General features: G+C 45.4%; 1 protein-coding gene across 1 annotated transcript in view; it reads right to left on the reverse strand.

Moving 5' to 3' along the window:
• Positions 1-13,069, reverse strand: part of LOC126198450 (mitochondrial outer membrane protein SLC25A46-like) — a 43,350-nt gene that overhangs the window by 4,539 nt on the left and 25,742 nt on the right. The gene's annotated exons all lie outside the window — the stretch shown is intronic.

Raw genomic sequence — 13,069 nt, forward strand, 5'->3', positions numbered from 1 at the left:
ACATGGTGGAGGGGGAGCACCACTTAAAAAATGACAATGGCTAAAAAAGACAGTGGCCAATACGCATTCTAGCTAAAATGATCTCCTTGTGGCGAGAGCGCCGAGAGGAGGTCGTCCAAGACGATCAGAGAGGCTTAATCCCCCAGAGCTTGTTCCCATGCAGGGAGGACCAGTGGTGGTGCCAAAGTGACAGCCAGCAACACAGAGATCATCAGAGGGTATGGAAGAACTAGCAGGCCAAGGTACGAGGACTGTAGCCTTGGCAGCAGCGTCAGCGGCTTCAGTTCCCGTCAGACCGACGTGACCAGGAATGCATATAAACATCACAGTGACTTAATCAATAGTGAGCAAGTGACAGCTCTTCTGGATGCGTTGCACTAAGGGGTGGATGGTGCACAGCACACTGAGGCACTGAAGGGCACTGAGAGATTCTGAGCAGATGACGCAATTGAAAAGCCTGTGTCACCGGATGTACTGCGTGGGCTGATACAGGGAGAAGAGCTCTACTGCAAATACTGAGCAATGGTCCCGAAGCCAATACCAAAAAATGTTGGTGCCAACGATAAAGGCACATGTGACACCACAATCAGTCAGAGCCATCAGTGTACACAAACATACTATCACGAAGTTCCATGTGAAGGTCATGGAACTCACAACGATAGAGTGAGGCTGGAGTAGTGTAGTAACCAAACCAACCACGAGAACGCCTTGGGCTGCGGATCGGAGCCGCCAGGCAGTGAAGCTGCCGGCGGTGGAGCATGCACCACTGGGTAAACACAAGGACGAGTCGGACGACAACTGACGACAACCGACAACGACCTACTATGACCGACACAACAAGGAAGAGATAAACAACGGAGGCTTGTAGAAACCACAACACCAAACACCAACAGTAAATCCACTCGGAACCAGAGCCAGGCGAATGTCAACAACGAGCAACGACCAGAATGCAGTACCGCCAAGATAGAGACGCAATCCAGAGCAAGTACCAGACTGACTGGACTAGGGCAGAGCGGGTCCCTATATACGAAACCGGAAGGAGCGGCTATTGGCCGCGGTCTGCACGTGGTGTAGCAGTGGCGCCCTCGCTGCGCAAGAGCTGCTGCGCCGAAGAGGTGCCGTGGACGCGGATCCCTCTATGGGCTGGCCACGTCCATTTGTTCTGGCGCGTGTTCGACTTCCACGGTGGAGGTACTAGAAGTTGTGTCTTTAGGAAGCGAATGAAGGCCAAAGTGAATGCAGGCCACTGCATGAAGTAAGGTGGCGAAGGAAAAGTGGCATGTGGCGCGAAGTTAAGCTGCTGGAGCAAGAGCCGAAAGCAAGCTCCAGAAGGTAACAGAGAAGAGGAACGCACCCCATACTGGTGGTCAAAGGAGTAATCGAAGGAGGAGGCATAGCATGGGTGGCCAGGCATTTGTATCTGTCGAGCAGGAAGTCACAGCAGTATGACCGTAATAGTTTGGCTGCTTTGACATACAGACTCTCAAGTGGGCTAGTGTAAAAGGTGCCAGTGGCCAAATGGATACCACAATGGTGGATAATATCGAGACTTCATAAGAGATACAGACGTGCAGATGCATATACGAAACACCCATAGTCTAGTTTTGAATGGACAAGAGACTGATACAAACGGAGGAGGTTGGTCCGATTCGCTTCCTAGGAAGTGCTGCTGAGGACACACAGGACATTGAGGGACTGCATACAGTGGGTGGCCAGGTAAGACACACGGAAGAACCAAGAAAGTTTCTTATTGACTATTAGCCCCACGAAAATCATAGTTTTAACAAATGGAAGAGCAACAGGCCCAGGATGTAAAGGTGGTGGAAAAAAACAATTGTGCTGCCAGAAATTCATACAAATGGTTTTGTCAGTGGACAAGTGAAAGCCATTGTCGATACACCATGAGTAAAGACGATCGAGACATTGCTGGAGACGCTGCTCAAGGAAACAAGTCAGTAGAGAACTGCAATAGATCGCAAAACCGTCAATGAAAAGGGAGTTAGAGATGCCCAACGGGAGACAGGCCATTATAAGTTTAATGGTGACAGCAAAGAGGATGATGCTCAGGACAGAACCTTGATGCACATCGTTTTCACGGATAAAGGTGTCCAACAAGGGAGGACCCGCACATACGTTGAAAACTCAGTCTTTTAAAAACTCCTGAAAGAAATGGGGCATCGGCCTCAGAAGCCCCACATGTTGAGAGTACAGAGGATGCCAGTCCTCCAGCAGGTGTCGTAGGCTTTCTCCAAATAAAAAAACACAGCCATAGTTTGAGATTTCCACAGAAATACATTCATGACATGGGTCGACAAGGTGACAAGATGGTAAACTCCAGAATGGCATGCTCGAAATTCATCCTATGTAGTGGTTAGTAAATTGCAAGACTTGAGCCACTACACCAGCCGGGCATGAATCATGTTCCATTTCCTTGCAAGTACAGCTGATGAGAGGAATGGGGCAGTGGCCAGAAGGAAGGTGTTTGTCCTTGCCAGGCTTGGGTATGGGTATGACAGCAGCTTCACGCCAGTGTCGGGGAAATGTGCCCTCTGCCCAGATGTGACTGTATGTATGAAGGAGAAAGTGCTTGCCGAAAAGAGAAAGGTTCTGCAACATCTGAATGTGAACACCGTCTGGCCCTTGGGGTGGAGGATTGGGATGAAGTGAGAGTGTGAGCTAGCTCCCTCGTGGTAAAGGTAGCACGGTAGCACTGTAGCACCCACGATTCTGAGAAGAGAAGGGTATCGCCTGAGCCTCCTCCACTTGCTTCCGATGGAGGAAGGCACAGTGATAGTGGTTGGAGCTCAAAATCTCTGCAAAATAGGGGCCCAAGGTGTTGGAGATGGTAGGAGGGTCCATTACATCACCTGCTGCTGTCAGGCCGGAAATTGGGGAATGGACCTTGGTCCCAAACAGTTGTCAGAACTTGGCCAGCTGATGGAAGAAGGAGTAGGACTGTTAAAAGAACCAGTAAAGGAAATCCAGCTTGCTTTTCTGCTACCCTGAAGAATGTGGTGACACTGTACATTCAACTGTTTGTAAAGAATGTAGTTTGCCATCATAGGATGACGGTTAAGTATGTGGAGAGCACGTCTCCGCACGCAAACTGTATTGTGGCACGCCTCAGTCCACCAAGGGACTGGACACGGCGTGGGATAGAGGAAGGTGAGAATGGGACATTCTGCAGTGGTAAGGATAACGTTTGTATGATATTCTACCTGACCAACACAACTGGGGAAATGTTGTTCGGCGAAGATCACCAAGGAGGAGTAAAGCCTGGCCACCAGGAAGGAGTAAAGCCTCCAGTCAGCCTTGGGTGTGCATGTAGATGGGGCGCGAGTCAGAAATCGGATAGCACATGGGAAATAGTTGCTTGAGAACAAACCACTTGAGATGATGGGCAAGCTGGGCAGTGCAGAAGGAGAGGTCCAAGTGGGAACAGGTGTGAGTGAAGTCTGAAAGGAACATGGGTATTCCCATATTAAGGCAGATGAGGTTAAGGTGACTGAGGAAGTCAGCCAAGAAGGTACCTCTCTGACAGGTTCTGGGTGAGGCCCAAAAGGGATGGTCCACATTAAAGGAGTGAGGGAATTTCCCAACAAGCTGGAGGAAGTCTGCCCTGGTGACACCAAATGACAGAGGGATGTGCAAAGGGAAAAGGTCAAGTGAGGAAGGAAAATCCGGACTGCAACAGCTTGGAGCCATGTAGTTAGGGAGATAGGTTGACTATGAACATCATCCCAGATAGGAGCACGATTCCCCCACGAGATGGAATGCTGTTCTCAGGGGCATGGCAAAGCAGACAGGGAAGAATGTAAGAATTCAAAGCCATTGTGAGGACACAATTTTATCTCCTGGAGGCAGAGTACAAGTGGACACTGTGAGTCTAAGAGCAGCTGTAAGTCCTCTTTGTCAGATTGAAGGCCACAAATGTTCTACTGATGACGAGGAAAAAATGTAGGGGCGTCACCTCGGGGGCGGCTGCTGTGTGCCAGCCTTAAAAACTCACTGCTACTGGGCACAGAGGCTGGTGGATCCTGGTCCACGAATTCTATAGAGGTATCGGCATTCTCCTTCTATCGGTCCGCATACTACACGGCAGAAAAATGGTCGGTGGTGTGCACCAGCAACACACAGGTTGGGCAGGCGAGGGTATCACGTAGTGACACCATCGAAGAGGATCTCTGAGTTGGCGAAGGAGAAGACCATTTCCCTTTGTTTGACTTCTTGGAGCCTTTCCAGTTGGCAGAGGAAGACAGATTTTTTTGGCTGGAGGGACGTAGAACGTCTTCGCGGGAGTATTTCTTCTGATCTTTCCGGCCTGCCGGTTGTGTAGCAAGTGACTTCGCCCCGTGAGGCGAAAGTCTGATGGCTTGTTGCTCATCTGGAGGAGGAGATGGGGTCACTACCATGATGCTGGCCGATTTCACAACCGCAGTGCTAAATTTGAGATAACACGTCTGCACGGCCACGTCCTTCGTGGAGCAAGATGTAGCAAGAACACTACTGTAGGTGCCATACAGTAGAACACAGGGTTTCCAACCAGCCAACAACTTGTGAGAGACCGAGTAAGACACCTTTTCCTTCACTCGGATCTGCTGGACAGCCCGCTCATCGAGATAGAAGGGGGCAATCTCAGGAGGAGGCGGCATGGTTGCCATTGCAGTTGATACAGAGGGGAGGAGGCGGACAATCGCCCTTGTTAGCATCCCTATCACAAATTACATATTTGGCCGGGTGTCGACAGGACTCTGAGTGTGGTTGTAACAGTGACACTGGTATCAGCACGTCGGGTTCGGAAAGTACTGCTGTACTGCGCCATTTTGTAAAGGAGAGCAGGATTTCACAGGGCCAGCATTTGCTTCATCACCTTTCTGAATAATAAATGGATGTGATAATAATAAAGGACTGACCGTCTTCTGTATGTGAAACCACAAGGAACCGTGGCACAGCTGGCAGGGTCTTTCAATCGTTAGCCTCATTCCGTTTGGTAGACGTTGACGGCGAAAAAGATGATTGGCTCATTACGAGAAAATCCCCCACGATTGCCAGCATATCTGATGGTGTGCTCTTTCCAACTGGGGGAGAGGCCTCAGAAGGGGTGCACCCATCTTAGGTGTTTGTTCACACCTCCCAAACACCTGACAAAGTGACCAATTGGCAATTTAGGAAGGTAGCACCTCAGGCAATCACCCCTCCCTGGGCCTGGCATTTACCAGCGGGGACATGAGAGCCCTACCTGTCAACCCGGGCCTGGGAATGATGCATTACCCAGTGACCTGTTACATGTCACATGCATGGGCTGGCCTTCATGAGTGCACAGGGTGGAAGAAGAAAAAGAGGAACCTCAAACATTGAAGTCGAGGAAGGATTGGAGAAGGGGGGTGGGGGGAGGGGGAAGAAAGAAAGACAGACAGTGGAGAGACTGTTCTGCATATTCAGTCACCGATATTGGAACACATTTACAACAACACCCCACACATGTTCCCAGAGGGGTGGGGGGGTGGGGGGGGGGGGAGGAAGAATAGCAAGAAGATAGACATACAGCACAGAAAGGAAAAAGATTTGAACTGAGCTTGTATTTCTATTTTCACAAAATATTTTGTTGAACAACTCAGTCGTCTTTATGTGCTGCAAGTTAAGGTGTTGTGTGCAATTGCTACCTGGTGTCCAGCCAGACTGCCAAATATTGTTTGTATCACACCTCTATATATGAATGATTGTGAGTTCGACTCCCAATGACCATTTTTCCTCTGATGTTTGAAAACCTAATCAGTAGGAATGGAGGTTTCATTTTAAACAAAGCTTTGGGTTTGGCACTCAATTTATTACAATCTTGCTGGCCATCACATCCTCCAAGAGCAGGAAAATGCTGAGAGAATGTGTGTTACACAGAATATTATTGCAAGCACAGAAAAAAAAAAAGCATCAAAGGGCACAGTGGGTGTCAGATTTCAAACTTTACTCACTCTCACCTCACTCGTATTGACCCACATAATCACTGTCACACGCACCTTAAGACAACAGAGAAAGGGAGAAAGGTGCTGTACATGGGATTAAAACAGAAGTAAAACCACAGCAGATCTGAAAGAAAGTCACAGGGAAATGTCTGTGGCTGACCACTCACAAAAAATTTCCAGTCACCCTGCTAACATATTAAGAACATTGCCCTAAAATTTTAGGAAACAAGTTGGACAAATCAAATAACATCAAAACTCTCACAAACTCATTTGAATGTTACTTAAAATACAAGGCAATCCTGCTGCTGCCCTCTGGTCAGAAAATAAAACATAGTGTAGTAAAATGTGGCACACAGTGATCAGTATGTCACAAGCACCATACACTGGAGAGTTCTCTTGTTGGAGCAAGAAGTTATGCATTATAGGGCTGTGGCCTATGCAAGGAAGAGTAAGGAGGGCCTCGACCTATAGACATCGCTAGAAAGAAGTACATCGTGGCTGTGTTGTGGGCTTTACTAGACAGAGCTTATTGTTTGTCATTTCCAACCACTCGCCCTCCCATCAGCACACGGCCATATCTCAACAGTGAGGTGACAGCCCGCAGGGGGATGTCACCCTAGATATTCTGGATTACTTCATCTGCTGCATACAAGCATTGTAGAGAGTTAAGGGCACTCAGAGAATTGGAACATACAAGAAATTTAGCACTCAAATCATGTGTCACCTGCTCCTGTGCCTAGAAGATCGCATTTAGTTTTGCACATAATTCTGCATCAAAGACAGTAAAAGTGTGACCTTTAGGACACAATCAGGGAAAACAAAAGAGGAACCAACAGAGTCGTGCTGTTTTGGCTCACTCGTAAAGACAGCTGTAGAGTTGTGGTGCTCAGTTAAAATGTCCTTAAATAATGTATTAAAAAATATGCAGGAGTGCAACCTCTCCTGCTACTGCACTAAATCTAAAATTACCCTGAGCCTCTGCAGTAACCAGGGTGACAGATTGTTAAAACCCTGGATTTGCAGTTGGACTTGTCTCACACCAAGTGATTACAGCACATGCTGTACATGGATCCAAAAAAAGCCTTGTTGCTCACGAACAATTGAAGAAAAGGCATTCCAGAGGCAGATGAGCACCAATATGATATCTATATCTACATCTACATGCATCTATATCGATACTCTACAAATCACACTTAAATGGCTATCAGCGTCTTTGATTCACCTTCCCACAAAATTTTCGATATGCTTTTTTCAATTTAAGTTGTTCATAATTGTAATTCCTAGGTATTTAGTTGAATCTTAGATTTGATTGATTTATCGAGTAACTGAAGTTTAACGGATTCTGAAACTTCCTGGCAGATTAAAACTGTGTGCCGGACCGAGACTCGAACTCAGGACCTTTCACTTTCGCGGGGCAAGTGCTCTACCAACTGAGCTACCCAAGCATGACTCACGCCCCGTTCTCACAGCTTTACTTCTGCCAGTACCTCGTCTCCTACCTTCCAAACTTTAATGGATTCTCTTTTTTTTTTCTCTTTTTCTTTCTTTCTTTTTTTTTGGGGGGTGGGGGGTGGGGGCACAAAAACAACTAGGTTCATATGCATCCATGTCAAAGCTGTAGAACACGAAGAACAAAGAGAAGAGTTAAAAATGGCTACATGTTAATCCCAATTAACAGAGGACAGGACAGCTAAAAAAACAGGAGTAGCATTATGTGGATGACCTCACATTTTCCATTGTTTAGGGTCAAATTTCACACCATACAGATAGCTTTTGTAAATACTTTTGCGATTTATTTTGATTTTCCGATGACTTTACTAGACGATACATGATAGCCTCATCTGCAAACAACCTAAGACAGCTGCTTAACAAGAAGCATGTTTTCTAAATCGGTGTTGACTGTGTGTCAATAGACCATTCTCTTCAAGGCAATTCACAATGTTTGAACACAACATGTTCCAAAATCCTGTTGCTTATAGATGTTAATGATACAGGCCTGTAACTTATTGGATTAATCCTATTGCCTTTCTTGAATACTGGAGTGACTTGTGCTACTTTCCAGTCTTTGGGTAGGGAGCTTTCATCGAACGAGTGGTTGTATATGTCTGTTAGGTATGGAGCTATTCCATCAGCATACTCTGAAAGCAACCTAACTGATATACAGTTTGGACTGGAAGACTTGCTTTTATTAAGTGCTTCACAGCTCTGAGGATATCTACTTCTAAGTTACTCAGTTGGCAGCTGTTCTTGATTCGAATTCTTGAATATTTACTTCACCTTAATTTATTTGGTATAAATCTCTCAATTGCTGATGGTACTATTTCTTTGAATTCAAACCACATCTGGTCTACACTTGCATTGTTAATGTGGAAGGAGTGGAGATTGTCTCTCAGGAAGGCGTCAAGCAAACTTTTATTTGTTCTTTTTTAATAGGCATATTTTTGTTAATTCCTGTAATTTTTATGCTCATTATTAGATCAGGGTTAATTGTTGCTAAGAAGTCAGGTGTGTTTTCGCAAACATTTACTATTCGAGTGGGCTCATTAACTAATTGCTTGGAATAATTTTCAGAGAATGCATTTAGCACAATTTCGGATGATATTTCATGCGTACATCCAGATTTAAACAAGTATTTTCACCAATATATCGAGGGTAACTTTAAGTCACCACCAACTATAATTGTACAAGTTGGGTACATGTTTGAAATTTCTTTGAACCATTCAGCAATTTTATCATCTGGAGGTCGGTAAAAGGATCCAATTATTATTCTATTCCAGTTGCAAAGAATGATTGCTACCTATACTAACTCACAGGAACTAAGGAACTATCTACTTCAATTTCGGTATAATATTAACTACTATTACTAACAGCAACAAACGCACCATCACCAACTGTGATCAGCCTATCCTTTCTGAACGCCATTAGGTCCTTCGCAAAAATTTTGGCTGAACTTATCTCTGGCTTTAGCCAGCTTTCAGTTCCTGTAACGATTTGAGCATCGCTGCTTTCTATTAGCACTTGGAGCTCTGGTTCTTTCCCAACACAGCTATGACATTTTACGACTGTTATACCGATGGTTCTTAGATCTACATTCTTCCTGTGTTCAATCCCCACTCTTTGAGACTAAAGCCCTTTTTGTGTTTCCCAGAGACTAACCCAAAAAACCACCTAGTCCATGCCACACAGCCCCTACTACCCGTTAGTCACCTCCTACGTTTAATGGACTTCGGACCTATTTAGCCGAGCCCGAAACCCCACCACCATATGGCCCAAGTCGAGGTCTCCTTCTGATAGCTGCTCAAACCAGAGAGAGTCTCTTCCAATCCAAAGCGACACACATCACTGGTACTGACATGAGCCACTACCTGCAGTTGGCTGCACCCTGTGCTCTTCATGGCATCTGGAAGGAAACGTTCCATGTCTGGAATGACGCCACGTGGTATGCACACAGAGATCACATTGGCTTTCTTCTCCTATCCAGATAAATTCAGACCTGTGAGGAACGTACATGTCTGATGTATCATGAGGAGTTGTCACTGGATTGTCAGTGGTGGTTACCAGCCTCAGCACAGAGACTGAGGATGGGGATCGTCCTGCTAGCACCCATGGCCAGCTTAGGCCCTTCATGGTGGACAGCGTCAATGATCTTCAGGTAAGCAGGCCTCACCAATCCACACACTGTGCACCTGTAGTCTAGCTGTGAACGTACAAAAGCCCTATAAAACTGGATCAGATGCACCCTGTCCAATCCCCCAAAACCTGTGGGGTAAGGCACTTTATGATATTCAGTGCCTTCTGGGTTCTGGCTTTCAGATAGTGCAGATGTGGTAACCATGACAATTTGGAGTCGAAAGTGAGGACCAGAAACGTGAAAGGTCTAAGGATAGGCCCAATGTCATTAAATGATGATAATGAAATTCAAAAATATGGGTGAGCTTTGTGCAGCACTTTGAAGAGGAAGGCATCTTATCCCACTAGAAGTTGCTTATAAGGTTGCTGTTGCTGTAACTGACCATGCAGAATGTGCCTCAGGTAGTGTTACCGCTTATGCAGTGTCACAAGAATTGTCCATACCATGGTCAACGGTACATAAAGTTTTGCAGTCTACTTTACAACGGTACCTGTACAAGACCCAGACAGCACAACAACTGAAACCTTATCGTAATGCAGCAATGTTCTGAATTTGCTCTTCAGTTTATCGCACAGAATGAAGTTGATGACATATGGCCAGGCAATATTCTGTGGAGTGATGAGGCACGCTTCACACTACAAGGTGCAGTGAACAGAAATGCAGAATTTGAGATACTGTTAAACTGTGTGTTGTGTACAAAGAACTATTCCACTCACCGTACGAATGTGTGGTGTGGATTCACAAGCACCTTTATTCTTGGTCTGTTCTTTCTTAAAGAGAACGCACCCAGAGGGACTGTTAGGTATACCGTGATATCTGCATGTTACCAAGACCTCCTTGTACAGCATGTGATTCCTGCTTTTCATGAAAGATTGGTCAACTCCTCTTGACACTTGCCCAGTGAAAAATCTGCTTAATGCAACCTTCCACAAATGTTCTACCTTCAGAGCTTTGATAGATGCCTGGCCTACAAGATCACCTGACCTGAATCCACGTGGCTTTTAGCTCATGCGATACCTAAAAGAACGCGTTTACCAGGGACACATTCAGTCTCTACCTGATTTGAAGACCAGTATATAGGTACACATTGCTACGATTCCACCAGAACTACTGTGAGCAACAGTTAATCATGTTGTTTTAGGGGTGCAGCATCTTGTTAACATCTCTGAAGCTCATATTGCCCTAACTGCGTAACCCATGGTTAATAATAAAACCACTATTATGCCTTTTCACTTGTTTGACCTTTCCACCCACACCTTGTTCCTAATCCATTACATATGAAAACACTTTTATACAACTTTCTTGCATTCACAGTGCCAGATTTGCAACTAGTGGCCAAAATTGGAACAATTTTTTTCACTGTAAATTGGTTCCACATTAATGCCTAAGAGTATCTACCAAGTTTCACTATAATACGATAAATCACATCCCACACTAGCCCTCTGTGAGTAGCTCCACTTTTGTTATAACCACCCAATACTTCAGAAGTGCCCCAAGTCTATTCCTCAGAGTGCAATGCTTTATATCAGAATCAGGCCATCACAGTGCAGCGTATAATGACTGTGCCTACGGCAATGATTCTCGACTGTGAAAGACTGAGTGAGTGTTCACTTGCACCTTCCAGAACCACATTTTGTTAGTGACCATCCTTCAGAGAATCAGGAGAATCTTTGAGTCGTCTATACTAGGAATCTGTTTCTGTTCATGTTATTGTGTACTTTCTCAACACTAATAAAAGTTCTATTGTACTTGGCTACCTACGCACCTTTCTCTTCTTGTGTGTGTGTGTCACCCATAACGGAATACTTTAATTACTAATAAAATGTGGGAGTGACTGCTTACTGGGAGACACATGAGCACTGGGACTGCACTATGAATATTTTTCACAAGAGAACAAAGAAATGCACATTACTAATTCTGGAAACTTAGGTTCTACACTAACAAATATAATGGTAAGTAAAATAACAATGCAAATAATCATTTTTTGACAATATAATGTAATTGGATAGATAAATCTACTCGCAAAGGGGCAACAGGAGGGGGGGGGGGGAACCACACACACACACACACACACACACACACACACACACACACACACACACACAAGTGTAACTTGTGCAGGCTTTCAGAGCCAGTGGCTCCTCCTTCCGGCAGAAGAGTTGAAGGGGAAGGAAGAGGAGTGAAGGAAAAGGACTGGAGAGGTTTAGGAAAAGGTGTAAAGTTCGGAAAAGTCACACAGAACCCTGGGTCAGGGGAGACATACAGGACAGTATGAGAAGGAAAGATTGATTGTTGGGGACTGCACTGGATGAGATTTGAAAACATGAGAACTTAAAGGTGGAAGACATGGTAATGTGAAAGACAGAAATTACTACTAAAACATTGTGCACAAGTTAATAAGAGTGAAAAAATAGGTGCATTGTATGTAACAGAGGTGGGAGGGGGACGGTGAAAAATTGACAGGTCAGAAAACGAAAAATGTAGAAAACTAAAATGGAGTGAAGAAAGGAGTAGTTACCACGAAGCAATGCTGAGATAGAAGGAATTCCTGTAAATTAAGGCCGGGTGGGTGGCGAGAACCAAGGACATGTTGTAGCATTTGTTCCCACCTGTGGAGTTCTTAGAAACTGGTGTCTGGGAAAAGAATCCAGATGGCATGTGTGGTGAAACAGGCACCAAGGTCATACTCTGCAACAGGATATTGTGTGTTGCTGGTATACACCCTCTGCCTATGCCCATTCATCCTGACCAATAACAGGGGGGGGGGGGGGGGGGGGGAGCCATGCCAATGTAATGGGCTGAACAATGTTTACATAACTGCTGGTAAATGATGTACCATTTCACAGGTGGCTCTCCCTATGACTGGTATAGATGGCTGTAGGAGGGTGCATAGGGCAATTCTTGCAGCATGGCGGCGATAGTCACAGGGATAGGGGGTGGGAGCCACAGGGTACGGAGATGGGTGCAGAAGGAGCATTGGGTTTGACAAGGAGGTTTTTTTTTTTTAGGTGTGATGGGCAAAATCTCAGACAGAATGGATCTCACTTCAGGACATGATTGCACAAAGTCCTGGCACTGTCGAAGAGCTAATTAATACATTCAAGATCGGGATAATACTGAGTGTCAAGTGGTGTGCTCCGAAACTGTTTTTTGGAGGGATCAGCAGTACCAGCAATGGATGTGACGGCGTGGGAAACCTCTTTTTGGAGCTAGGCCGGTGGGGTAATTACGTCCAGCAAAGGCTGATGTGAGAATGGTGGGGTATTGCTGTAAAGAGTCTGCATCCGAACCAATGTAGGCTATGGCTCCTACCCTTGTGGTCATCCCTGCTGCAAGACTTGCCCTATGCACCATCATTATCATCAGATTTTCTCCTTCTCCTTCTGTGTGTGTGTTCTCCTGCCACCACTTGGTGAGAAGATTTTTTTATCTATCCAATTACATTATAGTGGTATGCACTATGTCATACTCATTACAA

Source organism: Schistocerca nitens, chromosome 8 (assembly GCF_023898315.1).
Source record: "Schistocerca nitens isolate TAMUIC-IGC-003100 chromosome 8, iqSchNite1.1, whole genome shotgun sequence".
Taxonomy (NCBI): domain Eukaryota; kingdom Metazoa; phylum Arthropoda; class Insecta; order Orthoptera; family Acrididae; genus Schistocerca; species Schistocerca nitens.